The sequence below is a fragment of the Numida meleagris genome, chromosome 7 (assembly GCF_002078875.1).
Source record: "Numida meleagris isolate 19003 breed g44 Domestic line chromosome 7, NumMel1.0, whole genome shotgun sequence".
NCBI lineage: Eukaryota > Metazoa > Chordata > Aves > Galliformes > Numididae > Numida > Numida meleagris.
In genome coordinates this window covers 2,346,512-2,355,043 of record NC_034415.1, presented here as the reverse complement: position 1 = coordinate 2,355,043, position 8,532 = coordinate 2,346,512, and the positions used below count along the sequence as shown (strand labels likewise).

The 8,532-nt window shown below is 47.2% G+C and overlaps 1 protein-coding gene across 3 annotated transcripts in view; it reads left to right on the top strand.

Annotated features, from left to right (window-relative positions):
• Window positions 800-8,532, top strand: part of NEK7 (NIMA related kinase 7) — a 64,173-nt gene continuing 56,440 nt past the window's right edge. For 2 of the 3 annotated variants that reach the window (XM_021405152.1, XM_021405150.1), the window contains exon 1: window positions 800-939. The gene's annotated coding sequence lies outside the window, so the exon portion shown is untranslated. Of the gene's footprint in view, window positions 940-1,399; window positions 1,530-8,532 lie in introns of those variants that run through there. The other variant, XM_021405151.1, reaches the window with a different exon arrangement.

Sequence of the window (8,532 nt, the reverse complement as noted above, 5' to 3'; positions counted from 1 at the left end):
CAAATTGCTTTTCCTCATTCTTAAGCAGGATAAACTTCCAGGAACCTGACAAAGTAGTGGTGTTCTGGAAGTCAGCGACTTCCTCCTAAGTAACCCCGGCACAGTGCTCATGTGAAGTACAGCCAGGATACGTGGACAGCCTGGGCTGCGCTGTTTGCAATGCTTTTATTTCTCCAAGGACAGCAAAAGGGGTTTGATCACTGGCTGCTGGCATGCCCAGTCGGTACCCAACTTCTCATGGTTTGAGTATGACAATACTACCACAAAACGAAAATAAAAAGCAGGTTGTTTGACATCGCCGTGCTCCAAAGCAGCCTGGGCCAAAGCCTCAGGCGTGTGCTGTTGGCAGACTGCAGAACCGGCGCCCTGACTTCCCGGGGCCTGAGCGTGTGCTGCTACTGCTCTGCTACGCGGCGAGCGCCGTGCCTTCAGCGCCGCTGCCCACCCCGGTCCGAGCGTGCCCGACAGGACGAGGACGCAGCGGGGAGCGGTGCCTGCCGCAGAACCTTCGCGAGCTCGTTACCGCTGAGCCGGGCCGAGCCGCCCCGCACGGGTGCCGGCGGTGCAGGGCCGTCCGCCCGGGGCCCGGCCGGCTCCGAGGAGCCCGACGGAAGCGGCCGCCCGCGGAACGCAGCCCGCCCCGCCGAGCCGCCGCCGGGCGCCCCAGGGCCACGGGCGGCAGGGGGGCGGCGGGGCGAGGCGGGGCCCGGCGGCCGCCCCGCCTCTATCCGCGGGGATGCCGGGATGTTTACGGGCCCGGCAGGAGCGGCGGGGAGCGGGGAGGAGGTCGGGGCCGTAGCGGGTGCCCGAGCCGCCGGCTAGCAGCCTCGCTAGGCTCTCTGCCGCGAGCCGCGGCCCGGCCCCGGCCGCGGAGAAGCCGGCGGGCGGAGGAGGCGACGTCCGCCCGAGGCCCCGCGGCGGGAGCGGGCGGAGGCGGAGGTGGGTTCCCGGTGAGCGGGGCGCGGCGGGGCCGGGGGCGCGGGGCTGTACCCGCCCGCCTGGAGGCGCTCCCCCCGCTGCGCCGCGCGGGCGGACCGCGGGATCCCGCCTCCCGCCGCCGCTCGTTGGTCGGTGGGGCTCGTTCTCGCGGCGCCATTGGGCGGCTCGGGTGCCGCTCCGCCCGCCTGAAGGGGAGGGAGCGGTGCGGGCCGGAGAGAGAAACTTTCTGCGAGCGGGGGCGGGATGGCGTCGGCGGGTGCCCGGCGCGGGACTGCCTCCGCTCAGCCGGCGTTCCGCGGGGCAGCGAGGGGTTGGGGCGTCGCGGCGGCTGTTGGGGAAGCGGCTCCCCGGGGTCGCGGAGGCCCTTGGGCCCGCGGCGGCTGGCGGTTCCCTAGGGAGCCGGGGAGCGACGGGGGGCCGGGCCATGCCCAGCGGCGGGCGGTCCGCCCCGGGTGGCGCGGCCTGGCCGCTCGTTGCGCGCCTGTCTCGGGCTCGGCTCCTTGGGGTCGTGCTGCGGGAAGGGCTGCTGCTCGTGGTGCTGCTCGGTGTCTTCGTGCACGTGCCCGGCTCCTCTCACCTGGCTGCCCGGGGTAGGTGCGGTGCCGCTGTTGGCCTGCCAGCTCCGCCTTGGGTTGGCCGCGCTGTGCTGAGGCTCCCGAGCGCGTGAGGTCGGGAGGAACTGAGGCCTACTGAGAAGCGCTGGGAGCAGGGTATCCTCCAACGATCAAAAAAAAAAAAAAAAAAAAAAAATAGACAGATAGGTCAGTGTATGTATTTATCCCAGAAGCTCCATGCTTACGTTACATAGTATCTGATCTCTGTTCTGCATGTACCTGTGCTGCCTATCATGTCGTGCCCCTGCAAACTGACCCTTTGGGATGGATAGTTTTCTTTGGAACTTGAGCTTTTGCTTTGTGTTTCATGAGAGCCATCAGTTCTTAAATGATAAAACTACTTGCACAATATAACTGTTAAGCAATTTTCTCAGATTGGAACAGTAGCATTACTTCTCAGGTCATGCATACATAGTAGCTTCACTGATGTACCTGATGTCTTTCCTGTATAGTTATATGACAAGGCTGGGATGCAGAAGTTACAGTGGACAACGTATTGCTCCATAAGGCAGACACTTCAGATAGTTAAATGTCACATGAATTTTTGCAACTCCACTGAATCATAAGAGTGAAATTTTAAAACGTTCCATTTGTTGCTGCTTTGGAAACAATTCAGAGTTGCAGTACTGTAGAGGTGTCTGCATTTGAAGTTTTGGACTCATGCTGCAAAAGGGGTGAAATGCAGCAGAAATCCCTAATTAGTTCTTGGGCTCTGAAAACAGAAGGGTAACTTGTTTTTTCTTGTGGAAAGAGGGAAGCTTGCAAGTAGCATCAATCAGCTTTAAAGTAAGAACTTAAAGCCTTGCAGTGAGTGTGTGTGTGTATATATACATATATATATATACACTTACCTATATTTGATAGTGGAAGAAAATAGCACAAAGGAACACTTGCACATTCTTTAATTTTGAAATACTCGGGGTGTTTTATTTAGAAATATCTGATGTTTGGGTAGATGAATTTTCAAAGCATGCTCAGAGACTTTCAGTGAAAGGGTAGAGATACTGCCTCTATTATAGATACCTTGTATTCAACATAAAAACTAGTCATTGAAGTGTAAAATAAAAAAAGGAATTTTAATCAACTGAAAATTTGTTTTTGATTGACTTACTGTAGTGCATTCCAGGGTCTACAAGAATTAGACAAATGGATTTTCACCCCTGTCGTAGAAATTCCTTCCAAAGAAGGAGGGAAAAGTACTGTTTTAGAGTTGTTCAGCTGAAGACATGTGAGTGTATGAGAAACTCATGTGAAAGGGGTGTCCAAAGACAGTCAAAACAGAGTACATGAAGTCAGTCAGAGGCTTTGCTATAACCTGTGGCTTTGCTATAACCCTGAATCGTAGGAGCAGTGAGGCCCACCTGTACTTTTCTTTTTTTGTGCCAAAGTTGAGCTGAACGCAGTCAGCATTCTGAAATCTTGAAATCTTCTTCTGAAGATTTACAGTCTTCCAAACATCTGTGCTGAACGGATGAATTCATGTTATCTTGAAGTCTTCTGGGAAAAATCAAGCTGCAATAACTTCTGTACGTTCAAGGGAATCTTTTGATTGTTTGGGGCTTATCCAGACATCCCTCCTGATTGCCAGGAAGTAGTGCTTAGGACTGACATGGAAAGGGAGATCTAGGTTAAAGCTGTGAATAGTCATAGGAGTTTACTGGTGATTAAGTTCCAGAAAACTTGTTCAGTTAAGCTATGTTGCATACACTGTGCAACAGAGATGAAAACAAATGGCCAAAATCCCAAGTGGTGATAAGGGCAACCTTTAGAGCACTCATTTGCTGTGTTTATTGTGATTTGAACCCCACTGGCCATGTAGGAAGTACTTCAGCTTTGCAGTGCAGTACGACATCACTCTCCATTGCCTTCTTAAGAAAGTACCAAAAGGATTGTTTTTGTCAGGCTATCTAAAAAGCTGAAGAAAAGCAATACTCCTAAAGAAAGTTGCTTCTCTAGTAAAGGTAATCCTGTGTTTTTGTGTCTGGAATGTAACTGCAATTCAGCTTCCATTTCAGTAGCTAGAAAACAGTGTTTTTCAAGTGCCATTATTGCCTTTTGGGCAGGCAGAACACATATGCTTATGCAAGGATGCTTGTTAGAAAAATTTAAACAAGACACAGAAAAGAGAAATTTGTAAGGAAGTAGTACACATTAGAATCTTACTGTGCATAGTTTAATTTTCTGATACCAATGACTTCACTGTTGATTATGGGTAGCAATTTAAATAGACTATTTACTTCATATGGCATTTGGGAACTTACAGTCAAGGCTCTTCGCTTTAATCTGTTTGGGATGACTTATAACACAGTTATTACTGTTATATTTAGTAGCAGGACCAGATTAATTGCTTTACAATGTCATGAGAGTACAGCTTGTAGCTTAGATGCTTGCTGAAGTCTTCGGGAGAAGCGGAGCGAGCTGCTGCAGTGTTGATGAACCAGTCATTTTCAGTTCATTTCTGTTGTCAGTATATGATGTTTACGAAGCTATTGATTCCTTGAAATCTAGAACTCAAAAGTATCACAGGTAAACTTAATATTCATTCTAAAATAAGTAAAAGCTTACAGTGTGAAAATGTATAGCATTTTGGCCTGTAGAGGCCCTTCTTCTGTACCCTTTTCTTCCTCATCTGAAAGCAGATCCAAAAAAGGAGTTGTCTTTGCAGCAGTGAATTTCCAATACTTGCCCCGAGTGAAATTCAGAACTGTGTGTTAGGTGTGTGGGCTGCTTGCGAGGTTCATGGAGATAATCGGGGCTTGGGAGCAGGAGCCGTGAGCAGCCTCCGCACACCGCGGTGCACGAACAATTAGTCATTGAGGATACTCCAAAAACAGCAGTGGATCTTGCAGGCTTTTGCTGGCAGAGGTTAAATGCAAAGTACAGAAACAGCTGTGAAGCTGTGCATTGGCCTGCAGAGGTGAGCGTGCTGGCTGCCGGTGCTCTGCTTCTGGGCCCAGGGATCCCGCACCACTCACCGTGGCCATGGATAGCTGTGGGACTAGGAGGTAGTGTGAAAGGATCCTGGAAAGCTTCTGGAAGCTGGCTGGTATTCCTGCTCAGATCCTGTGTGCTGCTTCATTTCATCATCTTTGGGGTAGCTCAGGTTTTAAATTACGTTTTGAAGTTATGTTTTAAAACTATTCCTTTACGAGGGAAAGGGCATCTCGTCACTCTGCCCATGTGTTGGCCTGGGGCGAGTTTGGTTTGTAAGGGTTTCCGAATCACATCTTATCTTCCTTTCTCTGAAAATCTTGGGTTTTTTTTCTTTTTTTTTTTTTTGTAATTTGACTTGTTGCCGTATGTTTTGTTTCCCACTTCTACATACCCGCGCAGTATTCTGTTGACAAAACTCTTGGCTTTGTATTGAGTAAATTGTTTTCTCTCTCTGTTGGCTGCATTTTTGTCATTGGATTTAGGTACTTTTTATCATCCCTACCTAAGGCTGAAGTAAAATGAAATGCGAGCTAATGCAGTAACTCACTGTTGCCATTAGGGAGGTGTTCAGTTCCCTCTGATGCCTCCCTTGTCTCCCACTTCTGCCCTTGCTCAGCAGACCGAAGGCTCTCGCAGCCTCCCCTGTGCCTTGCTCAGCTTGTGCTGCTTGTGGAGCGCAGGCCTGTCTGCGTTCCGGGTTGAACCAGCTCAGCAGAAGTTCTGGGGAGGTCAGGATGGCTAAGGAGGATCATGTGGTCGAGAAAGGGAGACCTTAGGTGCTGGTGAGCTGTTAGATTGGCTTGTCTAACTTCACGCTTGAGGTATAATTTGACCAGAGATTTAACTGATGTAAGTTAGGGCTGCTCTGTCTGCAGCTGCATCTTCCCCTCTCTTTTCTGTCATCACAGTTCCATCCCTGTCTCTGCAAATGGAAAGATTTGAGGAACTGATCTGGAGAAAAAAACGGAGCCTCCTGACAGGGTTGGTTTCTGGCTGGTTCCAGTAAGGGAACGAGGGTTCCTCCCAGGGCAGGGAGCAGGGCCCGGTGCATGTGGCTGGAGGAAGGGAGGTGGTGGTGCCCCAGGGATGGCTGCTGTCCTTGCATCGGCCGAGGGCTTGTTCTGCTGGTAGTAGTGTGGTCAGGTGCCATGTGTGAATCAAGATTGCATCACAGGGAAAACATTTGCAGGGAATGAAGTATTTCCTATGTAACTTGCTACTGGGTATGAGGAAATGGCAATCAGATTTCTTACCAGGTGAGCAGAAGCAAAGTGAAAACAGGGACACATCCTGCATCGGTTTCCATGAGATAGCCAACAGTTGGAACAAGGACGAGTCAGTGCAGGCACAGCCCTTCAGGAGCATCTGGAAAGATAAGGAGTCTACCTGCGTGACGAAACTGGAGAGGAGGAGGAGGAGGAGAAAACAAAATACAACTTGTTACGTTGTGCAGGTGAAGAGGAAGAGAGATGGACCTGTGAGGTGTGGCCTTTCTTCTCCTGTTAGCCAGTATCGACAGGGGGCTCCTAGGAAATGGGCAGTGGCTGGAACCTGTGCTTCCAGGGTCAGAATAAAGAGGGTGCCTGATGAATCTGTGTGGGTGGATGGATGACAGAACTGTATGTGAACTCTTACTGTGTTCGTTTACTTTTTAAAAAAGTAATTAAAAAGTAATTTAATTTGTACACTTCTGCTAAAATTGCTCTTGCTAAACCAGCAGTTAACTCAGCTTAACTATCTGTGCGTATTTGGCTGCTTCTGCAGAGCTTGGAGTGCACAGCTCATGAGCAGGGAATTTGGATGTAAATTTTTTGTTAATTTTTGTTTTCAATAAAAACGAAGAGTAGTTACTTCCATATAGGTAGATAATAACCACTTTTATCTCAACAAATGCTGAGAATTTGTTTTGTCCTCCAAATTCAAGATTGTCCTCACAGAGCTGCCATCCTTCAGAGAAAATTCAGCTGATAGTATATTCAAAATAGAATGCTTTTAGAAGCACTTTCCAAAATTAAGGTAATCCTACTTGTGTATATACATCTATATTAAATCATATTTACCACTTAAGACATCACAAATATTTTTTTTCTCTGATACTGGTGCTTCTGCATAGAATTTACCAATGGATATGTATTTGCCACATTGTAGGCATTTTTTATAAATGTGAAACAAATGTTTCATTTTAACCACTGATAATAGTGGTAATAGTCAACTAATAATAGTAATTGTGTGTGTGTATATGCATAATTTATAAATAATTATGGATAGACGTGTATATGTGTATATTTCTATATTATTATGCATATGTATAATGCGTGTCTACATGTATGTGTTCAAGTATATAATATATGCTAATTGGGATAAATTACAGACTTCCCTGTGCTAATGATTAACTTGCCCTTCCAGTCTGGAGTTTACTTTATCCCTTGCCAATTAAGGTCTTGATCTTCTTGGCAGAGTTTGAATGAGTGTGAACTTAAATGGATTTTGCTTTATTAATGCATTTATCTAACTTAGCTGTTTAGGGAACGCGAAGAAAAGAAATCGGTGTGGTCAAATCTTTATTAATCAAGTGAATGAGTAGTTTAAATAATCAGCAACAAACATTGCAGTAAGCAATAAAATAAATAATAAGCACAGAATAAGCATGTTGCAGACTGTATGTCGTAATCTGTTAATAGCAGCAAACCAGTGGTAAGTGTAGTGCGTTTGAGAAATGAGCAGTGTGAGCTGGGCAGGGCAGAGGACCTGGAGAAGGGGCAAGGATGATGGTCGAATTGTTTATGGTTAATTCTTTCACATTTTAGTTGTTGTAAATGCTTTTAATCCTTTTTAAAAGATGCCTCTTAAAGCAGTAGCGACGTATGAAAAAGACCCTGGGGAGAATTAGTTCCCAATGGATGTGTTCAGTGTCATTGTTTGCAGGTTAGACTGACAGCCTTGGAAAATGTGCTCTTTGCTGAACCTGTCTAGGTATGAATTGGTCCAGAAGCCTGATGGGTTTATTGCAAATATTGTCTATAATGTGGATTTTCATGTACTCATGTTGTGCATTTTGGTCTTTATAAGAGAAACTGCAGAGTCCTTGGTGCTGTTTAACAGCCCTTCTGTACCGCAAGCGCCTGCCCGCCTCGTAGCCCCCAGGTTGGGCTGTGGGAGCGCTGCTGCTCAGTGCTATCACACCTGGTTCTTCTGGTGCTGGAGATAATGCTGAAACGTCTTGCTCCTGTGGCAGCAGCCCTGTGTTTTCAGTTTTGGCACAGGGGGTTACAATCTGTGTGAGCCTGGTATCAGATGCCTTGCGCAAGTGTTGCAAGCCTTGGCCACTGTCCAGGAGCCTGTGAGCAGGAAACAGGAGATGCTTTTTTGATTGTATTTTGTTCGTAAGCCTCAAGCGTAACCAGTTGCAGTAGAACAGCATTGATAGGCTTTTTTCCCTTTTTTTTTTTTCCAAACATTTGAATTGTTTCAGCATATTTAATCATTTGTAATGCTGACTGTGCAACTCTGTGAATAGATCGTGTAGCAGCGTGTGCATATATAACTGAATTTCATTTTCTTTATCTATACTAGGAATAATTTACTGAAAAGACACATGAAAATTAATGAAAATCTCCTGCCGTTCGTGTTAAATAGACGCATATTAATTATGAGTCTTTGAATCCCGGTGGCGTGGAGGTGGATGAATAACTTCTTGAAATGTATGTTAACACAGTTGAGTCAAGTTTCATCTTCCAATTACGTTTTGGAAGAGAGGGAAAAAGAACCCCAAAACCTACCCAAATTGAAATAAGGGAACAGAATTTTAGGTAGGTTTTTTTTTCTTGTGCCTTTTGGAGATGCGTGGATGGAGCAAGGACACGAGGGCTTTGGACATAGCATCATTCTAAGAGCAGCTTGTGGGAGTACTGCCTGTGTGCTGCTGTGCTCTGTCCTCTGATGCTGTCAGAAGTAGGCGGGTGCTGAGGAAGGTGGGCCTGTGTGGCTGGCCTGGCAATGTGTAGGTGTTTGGAAATCTTAAACCATTGTTTCCAGAGCGCTGTTC